General features: G+C 36.4%; 1 protein-coding gene across 2 annotated transcripts in view; it reads right to left on the bottom strand.

The window, feature by feature from the left end:
* Positions 1 to 19,187, bottom strand: part of B3GALT1 (beta-1,3-galactosyltransferase 1) — a 605,805-nt gene that overhangs the window by 187,351 nt on the left and 399,267 nt on the right. Inside the window, exon 4 of one of the 2 annotated variants that reach the window (XR_013172041.1) lies at positions 7,540 to 7,856. The exons of the other annotated variant lie outside the window; for it this stretch is intronic. The gene's annotated coding sequence lies outside the window, so the exon portion shown is untranslated. Of the gene's footprint in view, positions 1 to 7,539; positions 7,857 to 19,187 lie in introns of those variants that run through there. 2 annotated transcript variants of the gene reach the window in all.

Raw genomic sequence — 19,187 nt, 5'->3', positions numbered from 1 at the left:
CTGAAGTCTGGAAGAGAGAATCCTTCCTTGCTCCTTGTAGCTTCTGGAGTTGGCAGGCAAGCCTTAAAGTTCTTTGGCTTGTAAATACATCTCTGCCTCAGTCTTCATATGACCTTTATTCTTTTCTCTGTCTTCACATGGTGCTGTTCCCTCTTTCCTTGTCTGTGTATCCTCTTTCCTTCTTATAAGGAGACCAGTCATATTAGATTAGAGCTCAACCTAATGCACCATGGACTCCCTCTTAATCAATGACATCTTCAGTGATCCTATTTCCAAAGAAGATCCCATTCACAGGACTGGGTGTTAGAAACTGAACGTATCTTTTTGGTGGCCACAATTCAACCTCTAACAGATGTGGTTTTATCTGGCTATGTGGGTCATTAAAGCAAAGATAGGGAAAAATAATTTGACTAAAATTCTTTGTTTTATCTAGTACAAACTATTGCTTTAAAACCAAAACAACGGAAAATATTATGTCTGGTGGCTGCAACTTCCCTTCTTGAAAGCAAAATGCTATGATGGGAACTAATTTACCCCATTTTGTGGTCCTCTCTCAAGTGGTGGGCTTGCCATAGTGTGGATGGTGTTGTTTCCTCTCATCATTTCCACTCCACCCCAACTCTCACCTCATTTCCGGTTATGCCAGGGCTCCTTGCCTTAGCCTTTGAGGTTATGTTATAAACTTTCTGGTTAAACAACCACTACCACCACCTTGCCATTATAAATTTAAGAAAATAAATATTTAGCTTTAGAATTTTTTAAACGACTGGAAAACATTTACAGAAAAATAAAAGAAAGTATGTCCTTTATACACAGATCGGATTTTAGCAGATATGTGCAACTTACTGTGTATTATATTTTATTTTATCAGAAGTATAGTGAGAATTTTTAAACGGTTTCACTTCTTTGAAGGAAGTAAATTCCGCACCAAAAATCAGGAAAGATATGAGAAATGTCCCCAGGTTCTCATTCCAGCCCTGTCCCTGACATTCTCTGTGTCCTTGGCTTAGAAAAATCTCAACATCTTGAGATGTCTATGTCACTCACAAGACCCCACACAAATCATAAATACTAGCTCTTTCAGAATTTGTGGACTTCAAGAATATTAGAAAAGCATTTTGACTACATAAAAACGTAAGATAAGAGTGGAGGAGATTGAGTTTTTCTCTCTCTAATCCCCTCAACGAAAAAATCCTCATCTAGTGCTTAGTACTTTGAAGCCTTGGTCTAATGACCAAAGCCTTAGTTATTTGGTCATTAGAAAGGCTGCTTTTTACCATGCGTCATGCAACCCACCAGCAAATTTGAATGCATGCTTGTGACCAGTTAAAAATTGTTATGATCACTCAAACACACACACACACACACACACACACTTTCTCTCTACTTTGAAAGCTTTGTTTTTGGATTTCAGGGCAAAACAATTTAACAGATTGACTTATTGTTAATAACTTTTTACATTGCTTCCTGAAGGGTAGAGGAAACAGCATCCTCCACTGGGGCTTCAGCAATGTGGTGACTCTAAATCATTGGTACATGTTTATACATCTAGTCCCTGCATCTGAAACCAAAGTTTAATTTTTTATGTGATATTTTTCATTCACAAAATATTTACATGGAACTAATTCATCAAAATTGTGTGTTTGGATTTAATTATCAGAATGAGAAAAGAAAGTAACTAGCATTTAGAAAATGCCAGGCTTCAAGGTTTTACCAAAGAATAGTGAAAAAAAATCAAACAAAAAAACTTCGTAGTTTAGGCATTGATATGTTTTTTTAAGTAGAAAGAGGTCATGTGCTTATATTAGGAGTTAGACCAAAATCAGGTAATACATTCTATCAATAAAAGAAAAACTAAGAAGGAACTATATGCCACTCTCTACAAGGGAAGTGGCAAAGGATCATCAGAGAATCTAATAGGATAACGAGACACAATTTTATTAAGAAGCCTATTCTCCAAGATGAATATGATATTTTAAAGTAACTAACATTTACTGAGGAGAGAGGAATTGAGTTAAGCAGAGTCTAACAGAGTCGGAGACCCACAGTCAAAAGCTCTGACATTGTGAAGAGATAGAAAATTCTTCAGGAATTCTATAACATCCTGAATTAAGAAGATATGGTGGAGAAACAGGAATGTAATTGTCATCAGGGGGTGAATGCAAACAATAGGTATAAAAGTTTGGAAAGGTTGAAATTGCAGATAGTTAATTTAAAAAATGAGTGAAAAATAGAAATAGAAATATCTTTATTCCTTATTTGAAGATATTTTATCAGAGAAAGTCTATTTAGCATAACTACATGAAAAATATATTATTACCTGAGTCCAAGTTTCCCTACTGAATAGGTGTATTTAATATATTAAAATAATGTTTGTTCAGGAAACAGTTATGTCTATCAATTGAATTTACTTTTAAATATTTTCAATTTCTATTATTACTTGAGTTGCACACTGTTACACACTAAGTGATTTTAGTTTTATAAGAAGGTAGTGAAAGCTGGAAAAGTAGAAATCATTATAGAGATGTCAATAAACACTAAGAATTTTTGAATGAAAGTCCTTCTCTGGGTTGAACCCATAAAGAAAGCACTCATTCTGATTCTTCCAATGGCAGTTTTTAAGACTTAGTAAGTACTGGGTATAGAAAGGTAAGTAAGTTGTGAGCGATGCTTCAAGGAGTTCACAGTACACAGGATGATAGCAGGTATCAAAAAATAAGTACGGTGAGTTAGTGGACAAGCAGACCACCTCAGATCAAATTGTGATACCTCCACTTCCCAGATATGAGTGACCCTGGGGCATTTCTGCAGGGTTTTTTTTTTTTTTTTTGCCTCAGTTTCCTGATCTTTAAAATGGGGCTATTATCAGTACCTATCTCATAGGCTTATTATGAGGAATGCTTATATTAAAACAAGAAAGGGATTAGATCAGTTACTGGGATGCTGCAAGCCATCAGTGTTCACTGCTATTACTAAACCCCGTGATTGACGTCCGAACTGAATGGGAAGAGAGCACAGATGGTGAAGAGGCCGTAAAGTAAAACATCTCGGAGAGATGAGAGCTGACAGGTAAGGGTGGACATCTACCTGGGTGATTGGTGAGAAGTGGGTCCGGTGGAACGGGAAGAGCGAGAATGAAGGTGCAAAGCCATGACCATTGTGAGGCATTAGATGAAATGCTTCCAGCCAGCTGGCTGGATGCTACAGTATGCGGATGTCTACAGGGTGGGAGGGCTTTTTGGATTGGAGCCTGGGAGGCCGTATCAGCCCATATTTGGAATTTGCAGCCATCCTGCAGGTCAGTGCCTTCAGAACACTGCTCCTTGCAGCCCTAGGACAGAGGGGTCTATGAAATGGCCTTAGGAGTGCTGACGAGAGACCTGGATGGGGAAGGTGCCAGGCCCCCACCTCAGTTCTAACTGGAACAGAGGTGCTTTTATCTGTGCCAAATACTGTGTTTTCATGCAAGATTTTTATTTAGAAAAAAGGATCTACTTCTTAAAAGTGAGTTGATTTCAAAATGAAGATCCAACGAAGTCTTTGACCAAAGAAGAAATATGATCAAATTTGGATTTTTGGATTTTTGTATGATAACTTTGGGAATTCTTATTTAGTCGTTTAGAAGAGATTATATAGAATTTACAATGTGTCAGAAACTGTCCTAAACATTTTATAAATATAATTTAATGTAAATTGGAGGAGCTGAAAAAAATAAGGGATTTCCCTGACAACTTTTCAAATGTACCTTTACCTCTGAAAGCCTTTATATATTCATTTAAAAAAAAAAAAGCCCTTCACTCTCAATACTGCTTCTTCTAAACTTTTTATTTTCCTTCACATATTATGAGAACCAACTGTAAAAAAATTGTAATAAAAATGTTTTTTGTTGGTTTGCATGTTGGACTTGGTAGGAATTATTTTTAGAAAGAGAATGGGATGTTGAGAAGAGAACAGTGTGCAGCTGCCGGCTGAGAAGGGAAGGCCATTTGTCAGTGTGCATGGGAAGACGTAAGGGCAGCACAGTCATGGGGCCTGTACAACAGGGACCCGTGGGACCAGGACGGGACAGTCTGCTCCATTCTGTACAGAAAATCAGTGTGGGTGCAGTTAGGCTTTGCCAGGACTGGGTGGGGCAGAAGCAGATGTGCACGGCTCATCCAGGGAAGGTGCTGCCCAGCACTGGTGCCATTCCTCGAGGGTGTTTGGAAAATCCCCAGGAGTGTCTTGCTTTTGCTATGAAAATTGAGAGGGTGCTACTGGCACTTATTGGGTTGGGGCCAGGGATGCTAGACACCCTGCAACGTGCAGAGCAGTCCCCCATCCCGTGTGGTTTTCTCATGTGCATAAAGGTGAAAAGACCTGTGGGTAACTAGAGAAGGCTGAAACCTAAATCTCCTTCACGTAGAAAAACAAAGTATTGTTGGCATGTTTTAAAATATCCTGAATTTATCAGGAATGGAACGATCACGTAGATGGGGGGCAGGGGGTGACTGTATTTTGTTTTGTTCAAATTTTTGCCAGAAGTCATTCACTGATTTGGAAAATAACATTGCAGGGCAGGAGCACTGTGCGTGGCATTTGAATTCCCCAAACACGTACCTGGATCAGTGTGCCTTTGTAGCTGCCACATGCACCACGGACCTACCATGAGTCAACCTCTGGAGAGAGGCAGCGTCTGATTGCTTCATTACAATATCTACTCTTGTCTGCTCGGGGGCATTTATATATTTTCCCATTGTATTTCATATAGGACATTGTATTTATCTCTTTGGAATAGTTTTTGCAGGTTGGTTTCATCTTCAATTTTTTTTTCTAGGAGAATAAAGTATTCTCTAGTAAATCATAAAATATTTGCTATAAAATGAGGCTGTGACAGGGTGGTGAGCCAAGGTGCAAAGGTAACATAAAACCTTTTTCAGACCATTCAGTTTCTCTTATACTACAGTGGGTTCAGAATGAAGTTTGTTTTTTTTTATTTTAACTTTAAAGTTCCCAAGCCATTTAAAATTCACATGTTTTTGAAGGTAGCACATGAGCGATGAAGCAAGGTGACAGCAAGAGGACCCTGCACGGGTACCATGCAAGAGTCCAGCTGACAAGAGGCAGCAGGTTCATCTAGTAGGTCAGACCTCAGTCCTGGCTGAGATGCTTGGAGCTGTGTGTCTGTGACCTGGGAAACTGCACTTCCAGCATCAGGTTCCATGCCAGCGGCTTGTCTTAAAATACTAGTCAAAAGTAATTCCAGGGAGTGATACATTACAGATCTGCCTTTATGTGTTGGAGGCAAATTGCTTTTAATAATTTGTTCATTTATTTTATATACATGTAATTACAAATGAATATGTAAATATTCATTATATTTAGTATCAAATTTTGACCAGGATTAAAAAAATAGAATCCAAATTCTTTAAAAACAATTACCATTTTTTAAACAAACAAAATCTTAATTTTCTTCTCTGGTTTTTCATCTCTCTGGCCTGATATTTTTATCAGACTTTTCCCAGATTACCAGTAACGCATTTGTCATTATGTCATTAATAATATATCCAAAACAGGATGTTGTAGACTCTTTTGAGTAAACCTGGGTTTATATGGCTCTGAATAACCCGAACTAAAGTTTGAGTATTTGGTTAATTTATGCACTTGTCATTTTTTGTTTGATGAAAACTTCTCTGGGAGCTGCATCAAAGTGTTTATCAGTGCACACATGACCCCTTCCCCCAACTGGGTATTTTATAAGTACATTTTTAAGTGTTAATCTTTTGATTATATGAAATACATTGGCACATTTATTAAGATGAGAAAAAGATGTGTATCTAAAATGAGATAGGAAGCAGGGAGAGAGAGAGGGACAGAGACCATGCTTTCTACTCATTAACTTTCCATTAATGAACTAAGATAAATTCTTGCTTTATAACTTTAATGGATATTTCTGAACATAATATTGGCAGGCTCCATATCTTAATAACAGTAAAAGTACTTGATTCATAGCCCTAGAGACCTTGAACATGAATGTAAATTTTCTTCCTCTTTTAATAAAATTTAATTTTATTTAATAATGCAATCTTTAATATAATATTAATTGTATCTAATATAAACTAAATCCTAGTAACTGGTAGTTCATGTAGATCCTGAGACCATTTATTGCTATTTACTATGTTTGTATCTTTAATTAAAACAGTAATTTCCATGGATAAATAGAATAGCAAGACTTAAGTCACAACTAGCTAATATCTAGCTTCCAATTTATCTATTAGGCTTAAACATGCAAGGCAAATGTTACAGCAATCAGTCTGTAACATTTGTATTTCTGTCCAGAAATAATGAGGGGGGTGAATTTTCTAAGTATTTGAAGGTCCTTGGAAAGAGCTCATCCCAAAAGGCTTTTCTAGCTAACTAGTTATATTCTAAATATCTAACCAGATAATTTTGAGTTATCTAACTCAGATAGATATTTAAAATATAATCTAAATATATTTATATTTTTAGATATATTTATATCTAAATATATTTATATTTATAAACAGATTCTATATTCTAAATATCTATTTCCTGTGACTCTCATGAATTCTAATTGGGCAAGTTAGAAGTTAATACCATCTTAAAAAAAATAGAACTTTTCTTGGGCTCTCAATATAAGGATTTTGGTATTAATTTTGTAAATATTTATTTATTAAATATTTAAATGGCTTTGCCCATAGCAATTTGCATACTATTTACTATGGGCAAAGTAGTATGCAAGATGCTAATCTTGTTCAAGTATCCCTAAGTACCTGGTACAGTGGGAGTAAATGGGGAGAACTAAGGAATTTAATCTAATTAAGAGCAATTACTCTTTCCAGGGGTTACCAAATCTTCTAATAAGTACCATCTCAATCTCCTATAAGAGTTAGTGTGTCCGTTTCTCTTATTTCAAGACTTAATTATTTTCTTAATGGAATAATCCTTTTTCTGTCTTTTAATTTTCTTTATACCTCACATTAGCAAGTAAAGAGCCTTGGTTTGCCATTTATGGCTCATAACAAGGTGATCCAAAATCTGCTTTATTAGTCACTTCCCTTAACTCTTCCCACATTCTCTCCCATCACCTTCTTTAGGTCGCTTTCTGAGACTTTCTAGTAGGAAGAGATCTATTTTCTTCCCTTGTGCTCTAAAACATTCTCCCATACCTCATCGTAAGTATCACCATATTTGATCTTTTTTCATAATTTTTTGGATATATGCATTTCCTTACTTCTGACATTGTTAGTTTTCTGAGGTCACAGGCTAGGTTTGGTATATTATGTACCTTTCTAAGAATTCACACCAGATGCCACACTGTGCACGTACACACACCCACACACACACACACACCCACACACATTTCTAGTTCTACTCCCAATAGAATCTTTTGGTGCTCTAAAAGCCTTCAAAAAGTTTACAGAATTATTGCATTGGAATTAATAGACCTGCAAGAAAATCTTCTAAAAATAGTTAAATAACTGAATTCCTTTATCTATATATTATAAATTAGGGTCTTTTAGTACATTGTGACCTTTCCCAGTTGATAAAATTTATTTTTCCATCATACTGCAGGATTTATTTCTGTAAAAATCTTTTACATGACACTCATCATGTGCCAGGCAAACCTCTACATGCTTTACAAATATTAACTTATTAATCTTTGTTACAAACCTAGAGATAAGTACTGGTAGATGAGGAGTTGTAGGCACAGGGGGAATATTCTTTTGCCGTAAAATTGTACAAGTGTGTTGCAAAGCTGGTTTCACACCCACAGTGTTTGGCTCTGACTCATTAAGTCATGCTCTCTTCAACTCAGTAGACAAAGACTTTCTCTTCCTGGGTTTCTCCAGAATCTGATGATGAGTCATGCAGAAGAAGAAGGAAAAGGAATGAGGGTGAACATATTCTAATCAGGTTGTCCATTTTTCAGCCTAAACAAACACATGAACTCAAGGCTTTTTCCTATCCCTGCTTCAGAAATTGTAAGTAGCTTAAGTTCACCGTAGCACTTAGCTTTTCTGGTGTACATGTTTTTTTTTTCTTCTTTTCAGTAAATTGGAAAATTCAGATAATATTGTCTTAAATCTTAGATTATGTCAGTATACAACTGGCATGGTTCTTGATGTGCATAACTTAATGCTAGAGAGGTAATTGGTTGTAGAGGGAGTATCAGCAGGATGAGGAAATAGAAGGTCCATCCAAAAGTGAGGAAGCAAGAAGCTCCCTGGAAAGTTTCAAGTTAAAGTTTTTCAATTGCATTATTTAGTTTGGAATACTTTCATAAAATACATCACTTTCCATTACTACATTCAGTAACAGTGCCAACATTATGTTCAAACTTTTACATCCTCAGAAAGATTAGGATCAATAAGTCAGAATTTGAAAATAAAAAATGTGATGGCATACCAAAGGAAGTGTAACATTTTATGGTAATGATTCAATGAATAAACAGCATTGGTTTCTCTCATGACAAAAGTCTCCAAAATTCTGCTAGATCTTAAGGCACATCCATTTGGTCACACATTTTGTATCTGCTTTGATTGATGGGTGTACCTTACCAGTTGTTAAGTATTTTGAATACAGCTCCATACACAACAACTCTTACTTGGTAACTCTCAATTATAAGACATGGGTCACATTTTCTCCCTTCTAGTGTTTGAATATATTATTGGGTAATATAAAAAAGCAAATGAGCTCTCATTTCTTGTTGTGGGATGAACTAAGCCAATCAGCTTATTGTAACTCTAAAACCATGGGAATTTATGAAAAAAAAAATCAACTGAACAGTCAGTAGTACCAAAGATAATATGCTCATAGACGAAATTGAACTTTGTGCTCTGACAAATTCAAAAGTTCTAGGAATATATTTGCTTTGCGACCATGCATTCTTTCAATATTTGACTGTCACTTCTAAGTAGTTCTGAAATTCATTCAATTGTCATTCAATCATTCTATAAAAAACAAAAATAAAGTTTAAAAATATAGGACCCCCTCCTTGGATAAGAATATGTTATATTCATATTGTTTTTTTCCCAATGAAATAAAGAGAAACATACTCTTAAAGTTGTCATAATCCTTTCTCCTTAGAATTTGTATTCTTCTTTAAATGGATGATTTTCAATGGAGAAATGTTTAAAGATTTTTTTTAAATATAATTTTCTTGACACATTCTCAAATAGTTTTAAAAATATTCATCACTTCTCATCACATAATAAACAATGAACTATTGCTTCTACTTCTGAAGACAATGAAGATGTACATAATTTCACTCTCAAGTTATAAACAATCTGTATTATCAGGAAATCATAAAGAAATCTGAAGCACAATAAAAATTAAATTTTATATTCATGAATTTCAAACCATGTCACAAGCCTAGCTTGAAAATTATCAAGGGGTCCATTCAATAAGTATAAGTCAACAGCCCTTTTTAGGCCTTTGGGATATATCAGGGAACAAAACATTAAACATCCTTTGTCTTCATTGACTTTTTTATTTTGGGGCAGAGGAGAAGAGAACACAAAACAAAAGAGAAAGGACTTAGTATACTAGAAGACAGGTGCTATGGGGAAAAAGAGGGGAGGAGGATAGGGGAGAGTGGAAGTGGGTGAGGGTGGGAGAGCAACTTTAAATAGAGTGTCAGAATAGGCCTCACTGAAAAGGAGCATTTTAGCAGAAGGAGCAATACATATTGATATCCCTTGAAAGAGTGGCCCTAGCAAAGGAAACATCAGGTGCAAAACTCCCAAGACAGAACATGCCTGTTGTGTTCCAAGAACATTGAGGATGTCAAAGGAGCTAGAGTTCAGTGAGTGATGGGAAACATAACAGAAGATGAAATCAGAGAGGTAGGGCCATGCAAACTATTGTATGGTCTTCAGCTTTTACTCTAAATAAAATGAGAAGACACTGGAGTGCTTTCAGCAAAGGAGTTACATGATCCCCCATGATGTTTAAAAAGATCTCTCTGGCTGTTCCAGTGTAGAGAAGAGATTTTTATGGGCACAATGGAAGCAGGGAGAATAGAAAGTGGTCTACTGCAACAATCCATGTAAAATATTATGCCATTCCATATTGGTATCAAATGAGCACTGATTGTTGGAGACAACATAGTTGTCTTTTTGTCCTAGGTACTGTGATTTGCTTCAGACAAAACCTATGATTTTTTCTGTATATGCAAAATAAGAGAACCACTATTTGTTTTGGCATACAGATACATTTTAAAATAATAATAATTATTATTAAACCACAACCAATCATTGCTTAACTGTTGAATCACTAAAGAAGAACAAGCCATTTATAGGCATAATGATATGCCTCTGGGCAAGCCTCTAGGTGGCATGTTTTCATGAGGATGGGCAAAGGACTAGTAGGATTGAGATGGCATTTTTATTATAACATCTTCACTTGAATTATTCTACAGAATTCACTGATTTTCTTGTTTTGATTTTCTATCTTGCTGAGAAATTTGCAGTGTTTTACAGCACCTGAGAAAATTATAAGGTCTTGACACAATTACAATGAAGAAAGTTGATTCTATGTGTTTTTGGCAGTTCCTTCACAATTTTGAAAGTTCATTTTTTTATTTACGGAAAAAATGTGTGACAAGGAGGGAGGTATATGCCATCCTCCTAGATATCAAACCTACCCTGACACTAAGTTATCTCGTAGTTTGGCTTTATGGTGTGATACTGAGTGCAGAACCCGACAACATCTGCCTTTTTGCTTTTTTATATAACTCTTGTCTAAGTCATCCTTTGTCTTCCCATTTGATCATCATAATCATATGGATGAGAACTAATTCTTGAAGCTTCTGATCCTTGTCTTCCCAGGGTATTTCTAGCTTGAAAAAGGGCCCTCCGGAACTTATTGTCAACCAGGGGCAATTTTGTACTCTAGGGGACATTTGCCAAAGTCTGGGAACCTTCTTGATTATCACAATTGAGAGGGGGCACTTCTGGCATCTGGTGGCTAGGGATGCAGCTAACCATCCTACTATGTACAGGATAACTTCCCTCAAAAGAATTATCTAGTCCTGAATGTCAAAAGTAGTGAGGTTGAGAAATCCTGCTCTACAACAACAGCTTAGATACACTTGAATGGGATGGACGGAGCTCCAAGCAGATAGAGCTTTCACCAGTTTGCAGAAATCAAACTATATAGCTAGGTTCTCTTGGAGGTAGAAGAGAGTTAATGCTGTGCCACAATGGGCTTTTCCACATAGTAACTGAAGTAGCAGTTCAACACCTGCCATTGTATATTATAGAAATAACTTAGGGCTCTAGTGAGACATAAAGAGCTTTAAAGCATCTTCAATAAAATACAAGATTTCACACATTGTAATTGAGGGATAAGAGTGTGACAACCTTGCTTCCCCGATTTAAAGGAACATTTACCCACTTATTCAATTAATTTCTTTTGTAGTCTGTATGATGGTGGTGAAATGTCCATCCTACACTGAGATTTAAGATCCATAACATGAAGAAGAAAATCCATAGATGACAGTTAGCCTTTTATATTCCCATTGATCAAACTCACATCTGAAGACTGAAAATTGCATTAATAATGACAAACTATCAGGAACAGTTCTTCAAAGGCTATTTATCAAATTCTTGGATGTGATGGGGCAGTCCAGGAAATTTTCCTTCATTACCCTATTTCATCAATTCTCAGCTGCACATTTCACTTTTTAACCTTTCTGAAACAAGGTTTATCTTACAGTACAACGCATCGAACAATTATTGTCAGCCACGCAGCAGTCAAGCTACAACTATGTGAAAAGCTTCTGATAAAATCAAGAAAATGTCAGCATCAGAGCATCTGCATTCAATAAAATAAGGTTATGCAGGAATCCACTATCAGGGGTGAAACGAATACCTACTTGCCACAATGAGACTGACAAGTATACTGAAAGAAGGGCCTACATTCTTAAATTTATATTTTGACTTATTCTTCATAGATATTCATTCCCCCAATCCCTCTGTAAATTATTCTAGCAATAGTATGTGACCAATAAGAATATGGAAAGTACTCAGGTCCCTGATATCTGAAAAGCCAAATTCCAATAACAGAATCCTCCTGCAAGATACCTTTGCAATAGGAGAGAACAACAAGTTTGCTCTTTTTGCTGTATCATTTAACCTTACCTTAAGGGCACTAAAATCCTTCCCTGATCCACAGACTGTTTCTTTAGAGGATATCCCTTCAAATATACATCAGGTTCTCATTACAGGACCCATCACTATTCCATTTCTATAAAGTGGAGAACCACACAAGCAGGAGAGAGGGCAAAATAGCAAGAAGAGGACATATCCTATAATAATTTCTAAGGTTTACATCTTTATTATGATACAGGAACAGCTATAAAAAGAGAGAACTCTAAATTCCCAAGTGACACAGTTCTTTTTCCTGAACATGCTTCATAAACTTCAAATGTTCACTGCAAAAGACCATTGCTAGGTTTATGAAATGTCATTTGGTTTACAAATAGACAGCCTTTCTATCTGGAGTTGGGCCAATGATATGGGGAACAGTTGAATGCCAAGGCCTTTTTCTAGGAAGTAACCTTCCTAAGGAAGGTCAGAATGGGCCAAAACAAATGGCCTCCTGGAATGGGGATACAAATTGGAATTGGATACCACTTATCTCTTGAATTATGGAATTTTCTTTCCAATTTAGGAATAAGGGAGGTAATTCTCTCTGAAGTGCCCTGTAAGACTCAAGTATAGATGATCTGGTAGAAATATCAACTGCATTATTGTTTCTCTTCAAAACAGCATTTCACATGAGACTACAGCAATATTTTGCAACTGCAGTGGTTAAAATGATCTTTTCACTAATGGTTTTTCTAATTTCACCATAGATTAGTGAAGGAGCAAGAAGAAAGAGACCTGCACAGGTAGAATGTATTTGCATGTATTACCTACAACCCACTGAAAATATTGCTTTACTTTACATTCTTTTTGCTGGCATCCATGTAATCTATGCAAATATCTAAGAATATAAGTTCTAGATGGTGCTGAAGAAAAATATGCAAATAAATATTTCACAAAGTGGTAGAAAAAATTTCTAATATGAGTAATGTCAATATTTAAAGTTTCCCTAATGGATTATTTTGGTAAAATTTCAATGACTTTCTGTAATAATTTTTAGAGATTGAAGTTTTCATCTGACTATAACTTGGCAAAAGACTTTGTTCTAATTTTGTATATCTACCCTGCAGAATTTCTGTTGTAACTTAGAGCCAAAGAAGTAACAGAATGACTGTTGACAAAAGTCAAAAATTAAAAAAACAAACAAAAAAACCAAAAGAAAAGAAAAAAAGAGGAGTAAATAACATGGATCCAGAGTGCTTTTCTAATTAAAGTTCTTAGAGCAGTTTCACAAATTCAATCAGTCATATATACCTCTTGTTTCCATCTTTGATTGGTTCTTTGGTTTTTCCAAATTGCAATCAAGAGCAGAATCATAGAATTTTAGATTTCTCAAAATGAAACTTAATGAGCAATTGAATAGTAGTGATAAAAAACAGCAGAAATAAGAAAAATGGTAAGTGATTATAATAATTACAACTCTTTGAGAAAATTTGGAAAACTAACTAAAAATGTCAAAAGTGAACTAAAAGTTGTTGCTCCACAGTAATTATCCTTATAATAAAACCATATACCCTTGGAGTTAGAAAGGACTTTTGGGATCATCTAATTCAAACTCCTACCAGATCTAGTAACCTACATAGAATCCAATGACAGCAGCCTTCCAGATTTTATTTAAATTCCTCAAATCTCCTATACACCACTCTCTGTTAAAGAGCTTGCTTCATACTTCAAAGAAATAAACAGATATCACTAGGCAGGAAATGACGAATCTTCCTACAATGAGTTTATAGCTACTCATTCTATACTTTGCCAGTGATGTGTTGGCAATTGTTTAACTAACAATAGTTTGAGAAAAAAATAAAACCCTGATTAGAAGCATTTAGAAGCTTACTTGGCAAGAAATGGGCACAATCTGCTCTCATGAGCAAACAGACTTTCCCTTTTGTTATTATGATCAGCTGGTTCTATCAAAGACCAGTCTCTTAACTTGAGCTCTGGATTTAGTCCCTTCCTATTTTCTCAAAATTTCTCTCCTATAATTAAACTTCCCCTCTCAATCATCTTTTCCTTTCTGGAGGATATTTCCCATTAGCATCTAACATGCTCTAGCAGCTTCTATCTTTAAGGAAACTCTACCTTGATTCCAGTTCTTCCTCCAGTTATCATCTCATTTGTCTGCTTGCCTTCACAGTCAACTATTTGAAAGATGTGAATGCAGTTACACTCTCCATATCCTTCCCTCTCCACATTCTCCTACGCCTACTGCAATTGGTCTTCTGTTCTCACTATCCCATTGTCCAGGTCACCAGTGGCATATAGCAAATGTCTCTGTTCTCATTTTATACTCTGAGCAGCTTCCAGAGTGTTCATCAAGCTCTCATATTTGAGCCCTACACTCTCTTGTTTCCTTCAACATCAATGGCTGCTCTTTTTGGGTCTTCTTTGTAAGATCACTCTCCTCCATTTAACCTATAAAGGAGTGTCACAGGACATCTGGACTCCTCTCACCTCTTTATCTACATATTCTCTGAGGTGCAATCATATAACTTCATGATGTTAAAAACTTTAAATACCGTTTATATGCAGATAACCCCTACAATGATATTTTCTTGACTTCCACATATAATTCCAGATGTTTTCAAACTCCTGTTGCTTTCACTTATCATTTCCCACCAGACCTGATCCTCCTATTTCAGTAATGGCCCCAATCATTCCCCTTGTTACTCAAGCAAAAAAATATAGAAGTATCTTTGAATCCTATTTCCTATACAAAATGTTGCTGAATATACATCTTTCCTAGTTTCCTGGCTGTTATAACAAATGTCACACAATGGGTTAGCTTAAACAATGGAAATTTATTGGCTCATGCTTTCTAAGGCCAGAAGTCCAAATTGAGGCATTGGTAAGAAGGCTTGCTTCTTACCTAGGGCCAACAGTGTTTTGGCTAGCCAGCGATCTTTGTGGTTTCTCGGCTCTCATTACAGGGGGATGTCTTTTCCTATCCCATCTGTGTTCTGTTGACTTCTGACTTCCAGCTCCTTCCTGTGGCTTTTCTCACTATGTCTGAGTATCATCTGCTTATAAAGGAGTCCGGTAATCTGTCTTTAAGCCCCAATCTCCTTCAGTCGGACTTTGCCTTAACTAAAAAAAAAAAAAAAGTTGAAATATCCCATTTACAATGTTTCCACATCCACAGGAATGCAGGTTAAGAATACGTGTTTTGGAAGGTACATAATTCAACCTAGCACAATCTCTAAAATATATCCCTTAGCCATCTACTTCTCATCTCTAATGCTGGAACCCAAGTCCAACATATCATCATGTTTTGCTTCCACAAAAGCAACTGTACTCCTTTGTTCTATACAATTTCTCTTATAATGTAGTCCTCACAGAGAAAAGGGATCTTTTCCAATCCAGCCTTTTCCCACTTCTTCTGCATTGTTACTGTCCTAAAGTAAGCCATCATCCTCTCCTACACCGACCTATTTCCTATTGTCCCTCTGGTTCATTTTCCATTTAGAAGTCATATCTCCTCTGGTCAAACCCTCAAGGAACATTCTTTCTCTTGGAATAAAACCCGAAGTATTTACTCTAACTTTGAAACTCTGCTTCTCTGCTCTATGCCATCTTCTACCACTCTATCCTGTGCTCAATGTGCCCCAAGTACAATGAAATTCTTACTCTTTCTTGAACATGTGAAGCTTATTCTTACTTCAGAGTCTTTCTGTGATATATATATATATATATATATATATATAGCTTTGCTTAGTATGATGTTTCTATAGATCTTCATACAGCTGGCTCATTCTTATTTGACAGGTCTTCTTGTCTATCCAATCTAAAGAAGATCTCCACCCTATGTACCATATAGCACTCTATTTTCTCAACAGCATGTGTCACTACTTGATATTTTTTCCTTTAATGTTTAAGCTTTTAGTTATATTTGTAGTCTATCTCCTTGAATTGGAGTTGAAGCCTCACAAAAGTGCAGAGGACTTTTCTATCTTGTGTACAACATTATCTCCAGATCCTACAGTAGTTCCAGGCATATGGTAACTACTCAACAAATAGTTATCAATATTAATATGTTGAAATAATTGGAAACTTCATAGCACAGCCCTCCATTTATGACAGCACTTATTGCTGTAATTTTCTTCTTAATGTTGGGCGGTCTCCTTCTGACTCTACCCACTAGCTTCAGATATGCCCTGATTATTGAGACCAATGAATGGAGATGACATTGATTTTCTAAGGAGCAAGCTGAGAAAAGCAGACCCAGGCATCATCAAAATACTTTAACAAATAACAGGAAGAGTAGGAGGAAGAGGCTGAGAAACTGTGGAAAAGAACTGTGAATAGTTCACTTCATGGCAGCTGCTGACACATACCCTGCACTATTGAGGTGGGCTACCTCAGGCTCTCGTCTCTGGCTACTGTGGAGGGAGAGGGATGTGGAAGTCTTCTTCCCCAAGAACTGGGGGGAGTTGGGGGAATGGGAGAGAAGCAGGGGAGATCAGAACCAAGCACTGATCATGGTGTTGATCCGTGAATTAGAATTGCTGGGTCCTGGAACTGAGTTGCTGTTTCAGTCTGACCCGGGCAGAGAAAGACATAGCCATTATTTCAATGCTATCCCTGATAGGAGGGAGGTGGCAGAGAAGTTTATAAACATAATACCTCCTTAAGGCTGCAGGGAACATTTGCTGAAAAGCACCATTTGCTGGGAAATCCAGGAAACTGCAGTGTTGGGGGGACATCAAAAAGGTTTCTGGCATCCTTCCTGACCCTCTTCCCCAGGGTTCTTTGGAGCTGGTCTGAACCCCCTTCATGGGTTCCTGGCTTTGTTTTGACTGGGAAAGGTTGGCTTGGGGAAGTCCTCTCTGGGGTGACCCTCCTTCCTGACTTTGCCCTCTAGGCAAAAGCAGCTAGAGGCAATGAAAGGAGTGTAGAAAAAGAAAAAAAAAAAAAAAAAAAAGACCTATACAGCAAAACAAAAACAAACAGAACAGATCAAGATTCCTAGAGAAGGAGCAGAGGAAAGGAACTTTCACCAGGGTGAAACAATAACACAAATAGTGCAATCTGAAAAATTGTACTACATATCCAAGGCAAGAACCAGATGAAGAAGAGGTGGAAAAATCTGATCAGTTAAACATGGGTTAGCCTAAGAGTCTAGGATAAGTAGAACCAAGTTTCAAAGAGGAATCTCAACACAAAGCCATTCGATAATAAAACCATAAGGAAGATAAAGGAACTGACCTTCAGAGTAAACACATCATGATGCCAAGACATCAGCAAAAAGCTTAATCCATGCTTAGAAACAGGAAGATATGGCCCAGTTAAAAGAACACATTAAAACTTTGGAGGAAACACCGATTTTTTTTTTTTTTTTTGTATGCTGTATGGCAGGGTCACATTTCATTATTTTTCTATATGGGTATCCCGTTATTGCAGCACCATTTGTTGAGCTTATTTATTTGTTTTGCCTGTTTGCTTTTTGGAAAATGCCTAGACCAGGTTTCTGGTATGGCAGGTGAGAATTCTACCACTGATACCCTTGGACCCCGAGACACAGAATTTGATGTAACTAATCAATGATATTCAAACAAATCTAAATCAATTCAAGGAGATGAAGGGAAATATGGGTAAAGAGCTGAAGAAATTAAGAAGACATTTTGTGAGCATAAAGAAGAATTTTAATATATAAAATAGAAATATAATAGAAATTATGGGAAAGAAAGGCACAATAAGAAGAGATTAAAATACACTAGAGACATATAAAAGCAGATATAAAACAGTCAGAAGAAAGAATCAGTGAACTAGAAGACAGGACAATCAAAATCTTGCAGATAGAAGAACAGATAGATAAAAGAATGAAAATATTGATCGGGGTCTCAGGGATTTGAGTAACAACATGAAGTACACAAACATATGGGACATTACTATTGATAATACAAAAATAAAAAGGATCATAAAAGGAAACTATGAACAACTGTATCCTAACAAATTAGACAACTTAGATGAAATGGACAATTTCCTAGAAACACACAAACAACCTACACTGACTTGAGAAGAAACAGAAGACTTCAATAGATCAAACATAATGAAAGAGATTGAGTCAGTCATCAAAAACTTCCCAACAAAGAAAAGTCCAGGACCAGATGGCTTTACAGGTGAATTCTACCAGTCATTTCAAGAAGAATTAATACAATACTGCTCAAACTCTTTCAAAAAATTGAAGAGGAGGGAACACTAATTCATTCTATGAGGCCAACATCACCCTAATACCAAAGCCAGATAAAGATACTACATGGAAAACAAAATTAATTATAGAACAATTTCTCTAATGAATATAGATGCAAAAATTTTCAACAGAAGTACTTGCAAATGGACAGTACAACAGTGGTTCAGTGGAAGAATTCTTGCCTGCCATGCTGGAGACCTGGGTTCGATTCCCAGTGCCTGCCCATCCAAAAAAAAAACTTGCAAATCAAATCTAATAGCACATTAAAAGAATTATATACCATGATCAAATTTTTTTTTGATGCATGGTCCAGGAATTGAACCCAGGTCTCCCACATGGAAGGTGAGCATTCTAACACTGAACCACCTGTGCACTCCATGATTAACTGGGTTTTAGCCCAGGTATGCAAGGGTGATTCAACATAAGAAAATCAATTAAAGTTGTACACACATCAAGAAAACGGGGGGGAAATGCGTATGATCATCTCAATTGACTCAGAAAAGGCATTTGACAAAACCCAACATCCTTTCTTGGCAGAAACACTTTGAAAGATAGGAACGGAAGGAAACTTCCTCAACATGTTAAAGGGCACATATGAAAACAAAACAAGCTAATACTGTACTCAAAGGTGAAAGACTGAAAGCTTTCTAAGATCTGGAACAAGAGAATGATATCCACTTCTCTTGTTATGGTTAATAATAATAACTATTATTATTCAACATTGTGCTAGATGTTCTACCAAGAACAGGTGGGCAAGAAAAAATGTAAAAAGCCATTCAAAATGAAAAGGAAAAAGCAAAACTTTCTCTATTTTCAGATGACATGATTCTACACGTAGAAAGTCCCCC

This window comes from Tamandua tetradactyla, chromosome 3 (genome assembly GCF_023851605.1).
Source record: "Tamandua tetradactyla isolate mTamTet1 chromosome 3, mTamTet1.pri, whole genome shotgun sequence".
NCBI lineage: Eukaryota > Metazoa > Chordata > Mammalia > Pilosa > Myrmecophagidae > Tamandua > Tamandua tetradactyla.
Note: the sequence above shows the minus strand (reverse complement) of the source record. Positions and strands in the feature narration are given on the sequence as shown.